The sequence below is a fragment of the Lactuca serriola genome, chromosome 5 (genome assembly GCF_051521515.1).
Source record: "Lactuca serriola cultivar US96UC23 chromosome 5, Lser_US96UC23_V15, whole genome shotgun sequence".
NCBI lineage: Eukaryota > Viridiplantae > Streptophyta > Magnoliopsida > Asterales > Asteraceae > Lactuca > Lactuca serriola.
In genome coordinates this window covers 23,042,982-23,059,233 of record NC_136412.1, presented here as the reverse complement: position 1 = coordinate 23,059,233, position 16,252 = coordinate 23,042,982, and positions in this window count along the sequence as shown.

Genomic DNA, 16,252 nt, shown 5'->3' with positions numbered 1-16,252 from the left:
CAAGGTTACAAGGATAATTGAAAATAAATAACCAAACGTACCAAGAAAAACCGGGGAGTTACATTCTCTCACATACGAATATTAGGGTTTCTGGACTTCAAGGGAGAGCAAAGAGGCTGGGGAGAGGGTATTATGTTCTTTATATAGGGCTAAATCCCTGGGATTAGGGTTTTCTCCACACAACACTAACTCTTCGAGTCCAGCCGCTGACTCGCCGAGTTGGCCACTTAACACGCGACTAGAATTGCGACCTTACTCGCCGAGTCCACCCATGGACTCCCCGAGTTGACCATTCACAATTTCACTTTGAACCCTGAACTTGCACTCCTGAACTCGGGATGTTATAGTGTTCCTCACTTAACTCATTAAGGACTTAATCCATTAAGTCTAATATTGCATCAAGTTAATTTTGGAGAATTATTAAGTTATTATTTTGGGATTAATTAATAGTTTTAACGTGCATCCCGACCAACTCCAAAATTTGGGTTTTCTTGATATTAGGGTTTTCTAAACCCTAACTAGGGTTTCTAACCCCTAAAGTTAATTGATTATCTAATTAAATAAATATATAAATAAATAATCAATTGGGCACCACCCACTGCCACCTTGGGCAGTAGTGGTCGGCGGAGGTCCATGGTGGCAGGAGGCGGCAGCCACCCACACACGGTGGCAGTTTGAGTAATATTCCATGAATCCAATGTACATACAATTTCTTACAACACACACACACACACACGCATACACACTATCACCAAAAGAACAAGGAACTAGCCCAATACAACCACCAAAAACGGTGGCCGACGACGACATGAAGTGGTAGCCACCACCTCACGATGGTGGTGTTGAGTTTTTCTTCGGTTCTCTGGCTAAGATTCATTCCTACCACCTTACAACATTAAAAAACACACATAAACACCATATCAAACATACACGGCCACTACACACAGTGGCTGGTGGCGGCAGAAAAAGGCAAGACAGCGACGTTGGTGGTTCTTCTCATTTTCCAGCCAGCCAAAGACGCACCCACGCACACCTCACGACTGTAGCAGCGACACACACACACACATACACATGAAACACGAAACACAAGCCCCAATTATAAAATACACTCATACGAACTCAGCCACCCTCATGGCGGCTTGTGGCAGTCGGAGCAATGGCAACAATACATGACAGAAATAGATGGAAAAGAAAATGTGTGTGATATCTAACCGAGAACAGTAGCGGTGGCAGCCTGGACTTCGTCTTCCGATCTGTTTGACTGAAACTACGCCAACTTGCGGTGATGGTATTCGTCGGCCACCGAAAGTTGCAGCGGTGATTGGCTTCGATGGTGCTGGGCAATGACGAAGAGGTTGGAGGCGTCAAAGGGGGGTGGCGGCGACTGGAAGATAGAGGGATAAAGTGGTGGCGGTTGAGGGATTGCTAGGGTTTCTTTTTGAGGTTGCGGTTCACAAAATGAAGGGACGATGGAAGGGTGACGGGTATTAACCCGTCTCTTTCTAACTTATGCCAAAATTTCACTTTCAGTCCCTCCCTCATCCATCTTTTCCAATTCAAGTCCATAAAATACCAAACAGACCTTGCTTCATGAATTTCTTTACATCTCAAGTCATAATGTTACACCATAGACCCTGAATTCTGGAAATTATATCATTGAACTCTTTATGGCCAACACTGATCAACTATTACGGATTTATGGCTAAAATAAAATAAAAATATAAATTTCATCTCGGGGTTTTAGTGTTTATTATTTATTTATTTATTAATCTTATTTTATTTTATTATTTTATTTTTTTAAACGAAATGTTAGAATTCTCCCCACTTAAATTAGATTTCGTCCTCGAAATTAGTTCTCGCTTCTACTTCATGATGCACTCCCCCACAACAACCAAGATGAACGAAAATTCGCAGAATTAATCGGTCTCCGAGCTTCTCGGCCAAACGTCGAAACTCTAATCCTACACCAAAAAGGGCATCACCACAATAAGAACTAACCGATCTCATATTGAGCTGAGCCACACTCTTACTCTGCTCCGACAACCCAACTAAGTTATCCACTATCAACACTGGGGATCACCCTCGATCAGACGATAACCGACAAGTAGACCCTCAATTTTGAGCTCCTAATACCTTAAGGTTTAAGCACAAATATGCTCTTCACATGATAACACCTAAGACTAATACGAATCGAAGGGGAAGTCCAACAGCCGACGATGATCTTGTTGTGAAAACGGAGGACTTAGCAGAAGTCTGAAACTCAGAGAAATCTGGTTGAAACCGAATCTTGGCACAAAGCCTTCCTGTTGCGGGGTTCCACCCCCCACTTGAATTATGCTAAAATCTGAGAGCTTTATATTCCTTTGATACTTAGACTAACTCAGACTTTATTACTTGATCCCAATCACTGATATCCACATGCATAGGCGAATCTGAAACCACATGACATTCACAACTGCCGATACACATACAATCACGACCAAAGAAAAATAATCCACATATAACAAGAGATCAATTGAAACAAAGCTAGATAAGATAATTCCATTTAACTGATCATCCAAAATTACAATTGAACCTTGAAACACAAACAAGACTACAAATAATTATGAATACTACCACAACCGCTAACTAGAAGAACTGCCAACTCAAATATCGATCTTCAGGACCCTGAAGGTCCCCTGACGACCAGTGGGTAACTGGCAAGCTAAGGGTGTAGGATCCATCACCTCACTGAGAAGCGGGAATGAGTCCTAACGTGGCCTTCCTAACCACAATGAAAAGAAACTCACACACTCCGCCTGTAATCTCTCCCAAAATAACCCTCCTTGCCACACCGACGATATGTAACAAATCTGTGCCTCCCTCCTACTGGTCCTGAATTCTGGCCGACGGACTTGAACCGATTTGCTGCAGACTGGGACTGATCCGGAGCCTGACACTACTCCCTCACCTGGGTCTCTATCTCAATCTCTCGCCTCCTCGCGGCCTCCTGTAACTCCAGTAAAGTATACACCGCTGTGTAGCAATAAATTGTCTGGTGCCAGCCTTGAGCATGCTCAGATAACGAGTCATCTGAGCCTGCTCGGATGCAAACTCCAGGGAAAACATCTCCCTCTCAGTGAACATGCGGGTGATCTCCGCCACCAACTCAGTACCCTGTCTCATCTCCAAAAACTCTTGTTCTAGTCGCTCTCGCTCAACCCGTGGAATGTAGCGAGCGCAAAACATCTCCCTGAACTGATCCCAAGTAACTGCAAATCTTTGATCATCAAAATATGACCTTGTCATCAATCTCAAACAGTCCTTTGCTCCGGACCTCAACAACTTCAAAGCATACCTGACCTTCTGGTTAGTAGGACAGGAGTATGTGAAGAAACATCCCTCCACATCAGATAACCAGATCATCATTATGATCGGGTCCAAGACCCCATCAACCTCTAGGGGCTTCGTACGATCGAAGTCCAGATACTGGAAATTTCTCTCTCCTCGAGCCCTAATGGCAGCGACATCCACAGTGGCTGCAACAACAACAACCTCAGAAAGTGTAGCATATCGGTCATCAAAGTACTCGATCGTCACAACCTTGACAGATTCAACCAGTTCCGACAGCTGATCCCGTATAATGGCCATAACCTCCTCACGGAGAATCCCATTAATCCTGGCATCCAACTCATCTGATCTCATCTGTCCAATTATCCCTGACAATGTTGGCCCGCCCTGACTGCTACCTCCTGATCCCGATCTGGATCCGGTCTCGAATCAACTTGTAACCACCATACTGAAAAATACACCAGAAAGATATCAAGTATTCCACATAACCAATGGCGAACCAACTTCCAACAAAACCCTAGGGGTTGTAACTTTCTTGCTATGCGTATGTGTCTTTTGCTTTCAGTAGTATGAGCCCATACTACCTTCCACACCTACCCATATTTGTGACAACTGTCAATTTCCGGTCAAGCAAAGTCAATGAGTCAAACCGGTAAACTAAATTAGTGCTTGTATGATAAGGCTTACTCTATGTTTAATAATGTACAACTCTCTATCTTAATACAAAGTATCACTCAGAAGTTTCATATGTTCAAAATTTTTAAACCCTAACCAGGGTGAGTGATGTAACGACTCTATTAAAGCACTATTAAGTACCCTTTAGGGGCTTAAGACACTCATAACAAGGCATAATAGGGTTCACAAGCCTTGCATTACGAGGCCAAACACTAACAAAGGCTACAAAAAAAGTCTCTCTCAATCTCTCCCACTCTATCTCTATCTCTCCCAAATCTCTCCCACTCTGTCTCAAACCTCTTGGTAATAAAAATCACATTTTCCAACGTGTATATGAACATCCATGCCATCCCAAACCTTCCCTTGGTCGAAAACAGGTTAAAAAGGAAGAAAGAGGTCAAAAAGGGGTCTGGAGGTTCCCACGTTACTGTTCACATGCGAACGCTCACAGGCCTTCGTATGCACTAAAAACGTTCGCTTCTTATTCAATGTTTGCAACTTAGCCGGGAAATCTCGCACGAACCCTAGCCTCTCGGATCCTTTCGCTTCTGATCGACAAGATTCGCATAATACTCCTCTCGCAGCGAACCAGGCAAGTTCGCATTCTAGCCGGGCATCCTCGCCTGCGAGCCCCTCGCTCCGATCCTCACCCTCACAATCAACTAGGTTCATAGCCTCCTCACTGAGAGCTCTTTCATAACCTCCTTCATACCGAAATCCTTTCCACTTGCGGACCTCATCGGGTGCGAAACCCTCCCCCACTATGAACCCACCTTAGCAGCCACTACCTTCTCAAATCACGAACCCTCTCGGACATCAGAAGCCCTCGCAGGTTCGCGTCTTCCTTCCCGGTTTTCGACCACTTTCGCATTTTAAGCCCATTTTTGATGATTTTAACGTGGGAATTTCACCAAATTCGTATTTTCATCATTTTAAACCCTCCAAACTCATATTTTATTCCCATCTTGAAGATTTATTATCTATAAATCATATCTTTTATGCAAGATAACACATGAAGATTTGTTGACTTTTCCCATAAAGTTATGACACCAAGCCATCCCCACATCAACTTTATGTCACTATTCACACTCTACCTAGTCAAATCATTGTCCTTTTCAACTTTACCCAACACTCCATCAGATTTGTCCTTGACCAAATCTACTCAAGAAATTTTTATTCTTCACCTATAAAATCTCATTTGCATCCTCCGAAAACAAACTTTTTTTTCTCTCTCTCTCTCTGGAATTCAACATCCACAGTAAGTCTCGAGATTTTCCTCCATTCTTGGTAAGTTCTTCATTCTACTCCTAAATATTCTACACTTCTTCATACAAATCATGGACCATTTACACAAATATCGTCATATTTGTTCTTAGGATCTTCAAATCCTCAAGCCTCCTTCAAGTGTTCTTGACTTGAAAATCCCCTTCTTTAACCTTCCACCTCAGGGAATCACTCAAGGTGAGTTCGTACCCCTATCTTTTCATGTTGTCATCAAGTTTAAGGGGGAGAATACAAGTTGCAACACCAAAAACATATTCTAACACAACCAACAATTTTTAATAGAAAAGTTAGGGCCCGTTCACGAATTGTTTTGACCATCTTAAACTAAATATTTTTCAAAACTGTCCAATATGAATTTAGTTCAGGTTTATACCTTTCTAATGACTACTTGCACACGTTCATATGATTTTTCTAAATTTATGGTGATTTTTACAAAACTGTCTATCATTTCAGAAATGGTTTCGTACCAATCTGTGAATATGAACATTTTCACACTGGTTAGACACCTCTAAAAATCATAATAAAAATTATGAACAAACGAGAAACATTTTATAAACTCTCAGAGTTTATGGATTCAGTTTTTGACTTACAGTGATTTTTCTATGAACTTTCTAAAAACAGTGACAGAAAAGTTAAAACTAGTAAAATAGTTTATAAATTCATTAACACTTTGTAACATGTTGAGCAAAGTGTATAACAATGTTTAGCTACATCTTGATTGTATTTCATGTTAGTTTACTTTCATGAAACTGAAATTTTCATTTATCATAAGGATTTTCATTCACTGCAAACAAATAGGATAAACTATAATAGGTATAGTTTATGGCACATAACACTACGAACATACCAAGGAAGGTTCCATTTACACTACAAAAAGGGTTCTCATTTGCACTACACGTAAACTCGTTGAATCAAATTTGTGAGACATTGCTTCATTGTATTCTTTATAGTACTGTTTAAAGACCTGTATTATAACCATAGTCTCATGTAGGGAGAGCGTGATACATATATACAGATCTATATTGGGACTGACAATCCCGCACCTTAGCTGCATGCAACAGCCAAACTGGTAGATATGGGGTAACAAATGTCAAAACATTATGACGTCTGAAGTACGTCGTAACAAGCTTACTATGTCAATTGCACGGTTATAATAACTCACATAAGGAAACAACGACACATACAGTTTACGGGAATTTTTACATTCAAAAGGGTTTTAATTATTCAAAACTACATATACTATCATAAGTATGGAAAATACTTGTACATTTCGGTCTTTGGGTCTTAAGACTACAACTCATTTTATAAGGAAAATATTGGATTTTTCTTGGACGTACACTACATTTACAAAGAAAGGTTTTCAACTCTACATACAAAAGGTTATGCACTCAACAACTTAATTGTTGACACTATTTCAAAATTACTTGTATTATCAGGTAATCAGTAAAAATAGGTAATTGCCAGCTTTTGAGGGTGGAACGCTACGAAGTTAGACAAACCATTTTATCATTATATTGAAATCGATTTTGAAACACGTAACTCATGAAACCATGTAACTTTCTCGATTATATTTATGATGGTTTTATTTACTTTGATCACTATTATACTCGTGGTTATGATACTATACATGAAGTCCTCCACCCCGGACGTTTCCGCTATCCTTGGTTTGGGGGTGTGACAATATTTGTCTCAAGTATCCTCACAACACCCTAACAATATATATAAGCATGGCCAACACTGAATTCTCACTCTTAAAGGAAGGCTAAATATCTCACAACTGGCCGAACGACCCTGCAAAACTCATCCATGAAACTTCCACCAACCCTGCATCACTCGTGTATGCTAGTCATACATAACGCTGGACCCTATAGACATTCAAATATCTGATCCTACCCTAAGTCCTTCATCAAACAAGAACAGGAAATAAGGTCAAACCAAACATTCTTGGGCTATAAGATCTTAATTATGTACAACTATGATGCATACACTAAGCAACTACAGTAATGATGTCAATTTCATATAAGAAAAACCCTAGGCTAGCAAGCATCATATAATCAGGAAACTCTATCATGCAATTCCTGAAGATCCTTAGCCTATCACAAGCATGCTATTCTAACATAACATAATATAATCTCTGTAAGTCCCAAATCTGCTTGTGTATCAATCAGATCCGTTTGATGGTGCGGAATCCCAATCAAACGGATGATGCCAGATCAAAATAGAAGAGAAGAAGAAGAAGAAGAATATGAATCTATGATGTATTCAAGATTGGAATGATGAAAAATACACAAGTGTCACACCCCCGAACCAGGCGGCGGAAACGTCCGGGGGCTGTTGTGACTCAATTGTAAACCATAACATTGAATATATATGAAACATAACAATATTCGTCACCATGCATTAATATATTACAACCAGTAGCGTTTACATGAAATACACTGTTTAAATATTACATTCCCAAAAATAAATTGTTCGATTCGTACATAAATAAACTGCAAGCCATCACTGAATATGATTTCCTTTGATTCACTGGTTCCCTGAGAATACAAGTATTTTGAAAAACGTCAACATATGGAATGTTGGTGAGTTCATAAGTTGTATTTGAAAAACAATGTTTCGTATTGTTTGAAAACCACCAGAAAATCCGATATTTTCTGAAAAGAGAAGCTTTTGAAAACGGTTGTGAAGATCCATAAGTATGCTTGTTTGTTTCTATACTTGTAAAAATTGTTCACTAAAATTGTATGCATTTCGAATCCGATATGTATTGAAAAAACCTAGGAAAACCCGATGTTTTCCCTAATCCTTTGAAATCCATGAAGTTACGTTGAAACCATTGCAAAAAGAGTAGTCTCATTCCCAGGCGACGTTGGATTATTTTTAGCATGATTATTTGCTACAAACACGCGTTACACAAACGACTCGTCTATAGCTATACCAACGATCCCGTAGGCGTCGTCCGTACTAATCACGTTATCCAGCCGTCCTGACTACGTGTAGTCCCACATCCGAAGAGAAAGAGGACACGGAGACCTCGATGACTCCATTAGCCGGTTGGGGATAAAAAGGTACGAGGGGTCCCAGACCCGCCTCGCATAAAAGGCAGACTCTACTAGCGACACTAAAGGACCCTTGGGGACTAGTAGTCTACAAGCCATTGAAAGTCCGGTTACGTCGTGTCGGATCGGTAAAACCCAACACTTCGTAAGATTGAAGTCTTCGGGCCTTAAGATCAGGTCGTCGGGCTAGCTAGGCTCAACGAACAAGATTTTACACTTGTGGGGCCCAAAGATAGTGCGTAGACGTCTGTGCACACTCGCATGTATAATGAATTCCCAATCGTTATTTGTATGAATCGTAGTATTGAAGTATCATAGTGTCGTCGCGTTAGTAGTTTCGGATTTTTATTGGTTCGAGACCGAACCAATTCGTTTAACAACGACTTTTGGTGTTGTAATGTATTGTATTTTGTCGATAGTCGTGGTACCATTATTTGGTCAAATTGCATGCATTGAATTAGTCTTGAAAATTTTCTGTTTTCAGCCCCTCCTTGTTTGTAAAATTTACTTTTTCAACCCTTTATTTAAATACTTTCCGGTTTGGTCCTTAAATCAATTTTCTTGACATTTTAACACCAAAAATTATTGAAATAAATATTTTTCAGCATATTTTAAACAGCTTAAGTCCCTGGAATTTCAGTTTTTCTCGGTTATAACCCTTCTTTTCGCAATTTTGACAATTTTGGCCCAAATTGTAAAATTTTTGCAACTTTGGTCCTTTTTAAATTTAAAAAGAATTTTAAACCTTCGAAAAGGACTTGGATCACTTATGGTCCACTGTTTTACAGAAAATCACAGTTTTGGCCCTCCAAAACAGAAAAATTCGCATAATGGGCCTCATTGGGCCGAAAATGTCATTTTTAGCCCATTAAGCTTGAAATTTATGTTTTTAATCCTCTAAATGAGTAAATTTCCAGAATTTGTTTTATTGAAACTGTTTTGGCACACCTCATCCATCAGAATTCGTGATATGTCAATTTGGACCCTTAATTTTGTATTTTTCACATTTTAGGCCCAAGATTTGTGTTTTTAGCCCAAAGAAAATTGTTACTAAACTACTTAGCCATTTTTCTTGAAACACTTTGTATGTAGAAACATATTTGATGCAAAAATCATTTAACATAAGATATATCTCGGTTTTAAGGGGTTTTATGGCTAGATCCAACATTTTAGCACACAAAAGCATACATGTAAGCATGGAAATCATACAAGGCATACAAAAACATATAGATCTACACTTTCACTTGTATTCCTCCCCCACAAAACTCATAAAAACAGAAAATAGGGGGTATGAAGCTCACCTTGGGTGTGGGGGTTCGGTTTTGCAAAGAAAATGGAAGGAAAATGAAGTGATTTTCGGCCTTAGCACCCTTCCTTGGTAGATCTCGAGTTTGGTGACTTCTAAGGTGTATGATCACAAGTTGGAATAGATTTAGAAGAGGTTTTTGATGGAATGAAATAGCTAGATCATATATATAAGTAAATACTTACCTAAGATGGTGATTAGCTTGAAAGATCCTCTTGAAAGCTTCTAAAAATCTCGAAATTATGAAGAGAGGAAGGAGAGAGTTTCTTGAGTGTTCTTGAGAGAGTTTGTGAAATGTGTATGTGTTTGAGGTGTGGCCGAGAGTGAGAGAGAGAGGAAGAAGAGATGATATTTGAGGTGATGTGCATGGAAGAATGAGAAATAATGCATGGATGTCCAATGGATAAAAATGAGGTGGCAATGGTAAAGTCAACTCTCCTCGTGGGCTTGATTTGGGCCGAAAATGATGGAGGAAAAGAGAATGTTTGGGCCTTAAATACTTAAGCCCAATTTTCATGGTTAAGTTGAGTGATTTTTGATCCAAATAAATTTAAAGGAAACTTTTATGACTTGTTAGGGTCAAATTAGGTTAATTATGGTTCATAGTCATTAATTTATTTCATTCTAGGCCCAATGTGGCCCAAAATGTTGAAATAATTTAGTGTGGGTCCAATTAGAGCCCAATTAGGGTTCTAAGCCCATGATAGTCTAATTGGAAGCTTATTGGTCCATTTGGATCCAATAAGGAAGTTCTAGTCCAAGGTGTACCTAAATAAGAACTTCTAGGGTTTCCAATTGTTTGATGACTATTTGTGGTACTTTGTATGATGTATTTACTTGAAGTTTTTGAAGTCATAATCATAGGTGTTACACATGTTCTTAAGCTTTTGATTCACATTAGCTTGAGTGTATAGATTACATGACACAAAATTTCCAGTTGTGACATCATCCCCCCGTTAGAGGGAATTTCGTCCCGAAATTCTGTTTGAAAGCTAGATTTGAGAATGCTAGAATAGGTGAGGGTACTTTTGCTTCATTTGGTCTTCGCATTCCCAAGTGAATTCTGGCCCACGCTTTGCGTTCCACCGTACCTTCACGATTGGGATGCGGCTTTGTTTAGTACGCTTCACCTCCCTGTCCATGATTTCGACTGGTTCTTCGACGAACAGGAGATTCTCATTGATTTCGATTTCGTCAAGAGGAATGACAAGGGTTTCGTCTGATAGGCACTTCTTTAGGTTTGAGACATGAAACACGGGGTGTACACCGTTTAGCTCCACGGGTAGTTGTAGTCTGTAGGCTACCGGACCTATTCGGGCGACGATTTCGAAAGGTCCAATGTATCGCGGGTTCAGCTTTCCCCGTTTTCCGAAACGTATAACCCCTTTCCAGGGTGAGACCTTCAATAATACTCGGTCACCGACCTGGAATTCTAAGGGCTTTCGCCGTCTATCAGCGTAGCTCTTTTGTCGATCACGCGATGCTTGTAATCGAGCTTTGATCTGGACGATCTTTTCTGTGGTTTCGCGAATGATCTCTGGTCCCGTTAGTGCCCTGTTTGACGTATGCATTTTTGCTAGCTGGGTGTCACCTACTTCCTCCCAACATAACGGCGATCTACATTTACGCCCGTACAGTGCTTCGAAAGGAGCCACCTTGATGCTCGAATGGTAACTATTGTTATATGAGAATTCGATCAACGGTAGGTGGGTGTCCCAAGACTTTCCAAAGTCTATCACACAAGCACGAAGCATGTCTTCAAGCGTTTGAATGGTTCGTTCACTTTGACCGTCCGTTTGTGGGTGATATGCGGTACTCATAGCGAGATGAGTTCCCATTGCCTTGTGGAGTGATTGCCAAAAGCGCGATGTGAACCTACTGTCCCTATCCGAGATGATAGATTTTGGCACTCCATGGAGTCTTACGATTTCTCGTAGGTACAATCGCGTCAGTCTCTCCATCTTGTAGGATTCTTTGATTGGCAGGAAGTGGGCAGATTTCGTCAGTCGGTCGATTATTACCCATATGGTGTCCAGTCCGTCCAACGTCTTGGGCAGCCTGGTCACGAAATCCATAGAAATCCCCTCCCATTTCCACTCAGGGATTGCCGGTTGCTGTAACAATCCGGAAGGTTTCTGGTACTCCACCTTTACTTTGGCGCACGTAAGGCACTTACTAACATAGGTCGCGATTTCCGCCTTCATGTTAGGCCACCAATAGTGTTGTTTAATGTCCAAGTACATCTTGTCCGAACCGGGATGAATGGAGTATCGTGTCTTGTGAGCTTCCTTCATAACGGTCTCCCTAAATCCTCCGATTTTTGGGACCCAAATACGGTTCATAAAGTAGTATACCCCATTCTCTTTTGCTTCTAGGTTCTTCTCTATCCCGCGCAATGCCTCGCTAGTTCTATTTTCCGCTTTCATAGCCTCTGACTGGGCTAATGCAATTTGAGTGGCCAGATGAGACTGAATAGTTATCAAGTGTGTTTTCGTATGGCGATTAGAGTACTCCTTCCGACTTAATGCATCAGCTACCACGTTGGCCTTGCCTGGATGGTACTTGATCTCGCATTCGTAGTCGTTTAGCAATTCCACCCATCTTCGTTGTCTCATGTTTAGCTCTTTCTGATTCAAGATGTGCTGGAGGCTCTTGTGGTCCGTGAAAATGGTGCACTTTGTACCGTACAGGTAGTGCCTCCAAATTTTCAGAGCGAAGACCACGGCTCCCAGTTCTAGGTCATGGGTCGTGTAATTTACTTCGTGCGTCTTTAGCTGGCAGGACGCATATGCTATCACTCTTCCACGTTGCATGAGAACGCAACCTAAGCCTTGATTCGACGCGTCACAGTAGACTACAAAATCTTCCGTTCCTTCGTGTAGAGATAGCACAGGAGCGCTACAGAGAGCTTGCTTCAAGGTTCGAAACGCAATTTCTTGTTGGTCTGTCCATTTGAATGGCACGCCCTTTTGCGTAAGCAAGGTAAGCGGCTTGGCGATCTTAGAGAAGTTTTGGATGAATCTCCTATAGTAGCCTGCTAGGCCTAAGAACTGACGAATTTCTGTGGGCGTAGTCGGAGTTGCCCATCCTTCCACAGCTTTGACCTTAGAGGGATCCACATGAATTCCATCTTGGCTAACTACGTGACCTAGAAAATTCAGGCTCCGTAGCCAAAACTCACACTTAGAGAGTTTGGCGTAAAGATTTTCCGATCGCAGCGTCTCTAGGACTTGTCAGAGATGTTGGCCATGCTCCTCTTTGCTTCGAGAATAGACGAGGATGTCATCGATAAACACAATGACGAAGTTGTCAAGGAACGGTCGACAGATTCGATTCATTAGGTCCATGAATGCGGCAGGTGCATTTGTTAGACCGAAGGGCATTACGACGAATTCATAATGTCCGTAGCGGGTTCGGAAGGCGGTTTTAGGAATATCCTCTTCTCGGACTTTGAGTTGGTGGTATCCGGACCGTAAATCTATTTTAGAAAAATAACTAGCTCCTTGGAGCTGGTCGAATAGATCATCGATTCGCGGGAGTGGGTAGCGGTTTTTAACAGTGAGCTTATTTAACTCTCTGTAATCGATGCACATTCTGAAAGATCCGTCCTTCTTTTTGACAAAGAGCACCGGAGCTCCCCACGGCGAGTAGCTAGGTCGTATAAATCCCTTATCCAGAAGCTCACTGAGTTGGCTGGACAATTCCTGCATTTCAGCAGGAGCCAATCGATATGGTGATTTAGCGAGAGGAGTCGCTCCTGGAACAAGGTCGATTCGGAACTCAACCTGTCTCTCTGGGGGTACTCCTGGAAGATCTTCAGGAAACACGTCCGGGAATTCACACGCTACCGGAATATCTTGGATGTTAGTTTCTTCTTTGGCCCTGTCCACTATGTGAGCCAAGAACGCCAAATTATTCTTTCGCAGATGTTTTTGTGCTTTGATGCACGAGATGAGGCGAAGATTCGTGCTAGGTTTGTCTTCGTAAATTACTAGGGTTTCGTGATTCGGGAGACGAAGGCGAACGGCCTTCTCGTGGCACATAATCTCAGCATGGTGGGGGCTTAACCAATCCATGCCGATAATCACATCGAAACTCCTAATTGATACTGGCATTAAGTTTATTCGAAAAACGTGTTGGTTGAGGGTTAGGGTACATCCGATGTAGATTTCCCTAGTGGATTTGGTTTTCCCATTGGCCATTTCCACCGTATAGGTTTCATTTAGCTTCTGGGGTTGTTGTTTTAATAAATGTTTAAACTTCTCGCTTACGAAACTTCGCTCCGCTTCGGTATCAAATAAGATGTATGCATAAGTGTGGTTTAGGGGAAACGTACCGGTCACAACTGCGGGGTCCTGAACTGCATCACTCTGACCCATAGTCAACATTCTTCCTGTTCCCCTGTTTCCTGAGTTGTTGTTAGGGCAATCTCGGCGGAAATGCCCCGTCCTTCCACACCCGAAGCAGGTGTGGCTAGGCCCTGCATTATTGCCGCCGGCATTGGTGTTGTTGTTATTGCGGTAGTTGTTGTTGTTGTTGTTCTGGTTGTTTCCCTGACTCTGGTTCCTAGGAGGGTACGTCCTGCAGAACCTTGCAGTGTGTCCCCTTCGGTTGCAACTGGTGCAATGGAGTTCCTTGCATTCGCCGTGATGGTGGAGGCCGCACTTATTGCAACTGGGAAGATTACCGGAGTAGGGTCTTGAAGCATTTGAAGCAGCTGAGGCTGGAGCATGTGGTGTGGCTGGAACCGGTGCGGTGACAACGTTAACTGCCACTGTCTGCTGCTTTTTAGAGGTCTCGGGGCCCTGACGCCCCTTTCTCTTGTTGTTCCATCCCTTCTTACCATCACCCTCCTTTTTCTTCTCAGTCTCCACTGGCTTCTCGCCCTTCTTGTTGTTATGATCATATAGCCTCTTTGCCAATCTCTTCGCACTGTCAAACGTTTCGGGATTTGCAGCTATCACATTCCCCTGAATGGGAGGTGTCAGTCCCCAGATGAATCGTTCGATCTTCTTTCCTTCTGATGTGATCATACCCGGGCACAACAGAGATAGTTCGCTAAATCTCGATATGTAGGCATCGATGTTCGCATTCTGCACAGTGAGGTTCAATAACTCCTGCTCCATCTTTTGTATTTCGCCTCGGGGGCAGTACTTAGCCATTAACATTTCTTACATTTCTGCCCAGGGGATATAGTTGGCGACAGGGAGCGTCATAGCTTCCACGTGTCCGTTCCACCAAGTGAGTGCTTGGTCCACAAAAGTACAGGCCGCGAACTTCACCTTCATCTGCTCGGGGCACTCGCATATCTCGAATACCGACTCTACCTTCTCGATCCATCGCTTCAGAGTGATCACTCCTCCAGTGTCGTTGAAAGCTCGTGGTTTAGCGTTCGCAAAGTCCTTATAGGTGCACGTTTTAGTGGGTCCTTGGTTCGTCCCGTTGTTCGAACTTCCGGATCCTTGCCCGTTACCTCCTCCGTTGTTCCCTCGGTGAAGTTGTGCCATAGCTGCTGTGACCGCAGCAGACACGGCTGCCTGGAAAGCAGTGGAGTCAACTTCGGGCGGGGTTGGTTCGGGATTTCCGCGAGTAGCTGGGCGAGGCATCTTTCTGTCATGAAACGGAAAGATGTTGAGTGTACGTGGTTTCTGTGAGGTTGTGATCCTACTAACTAGGTGTATGATGCGAACCTAAACATTACTACCATCGAGCCTACAATCATAACGTCTCAACACATAACAACTGATAATATCATAGCAAAACACACAAAAGTTCATTAATATTATCCGCATGTAATACAAGAAAATTTGCTCGTAAGAGGATACATGAGTGACACTAATCCGACAGCATAACGGCTCCATGAGTAGTGTAGTCACTTAAACATAGAGCCGGAGTACATAACATAGTTCCTAATGACCTACTATGATAAGTCTATCCCTAACCGCGATGAGCTGCGTCAGGAGGTGGTGCCGAAGATGTGGATGCTCCCTGAAGACGAGTCACCAAGCATTCTGCGTCCTGAAGTCGAGACTCCCACCTTACCTGCCTCATGTGAAACTCCCGGAGGACATCACGCGTCTCCTGTTCCGCATGCTCGACCCTAGTCCACAACTGGCGTACTTGATCAGCAGTGCCCTGAGCAAGGTCGCCGGTGTCCCGTAATCGTCTCACCATGACCGGTAGGGCTCGGTCGGCCGGTCCTCCGTCCCTCAAGTCAAAGAACTCACGTGACATGCCAAACGGGGGTCGCTGTCCCTGATGTCTGCTCCATCTCCAAAGATCAATGCCCCAAGGAGGGGTGGGTCCATTGGGTCCCACACGATAAGCAGGCACCCTGATCGGGTAAGGGGGGTTGATGACCTCGGACTCTGCGTCCGAATCACCCCCTTCGCTGTCATCGAGCTCTTCTTCGAAATTTTCTTCGTCTTCTTCGGGGTCGGCAGGCTCGCCCTCGACTTCGGCCTCTGGTTCCCCGTCAGATTCCTCTTCGGGGTCTTCTTCAAGTTCCTCTTCAGGCTCTTCCTCAGGCTCCTCCTCCTCTAGCCACCCGTTGTTTCCTTGATTAGGGAAGTAGGGGTCTCCAGGGTGATGAAAACCG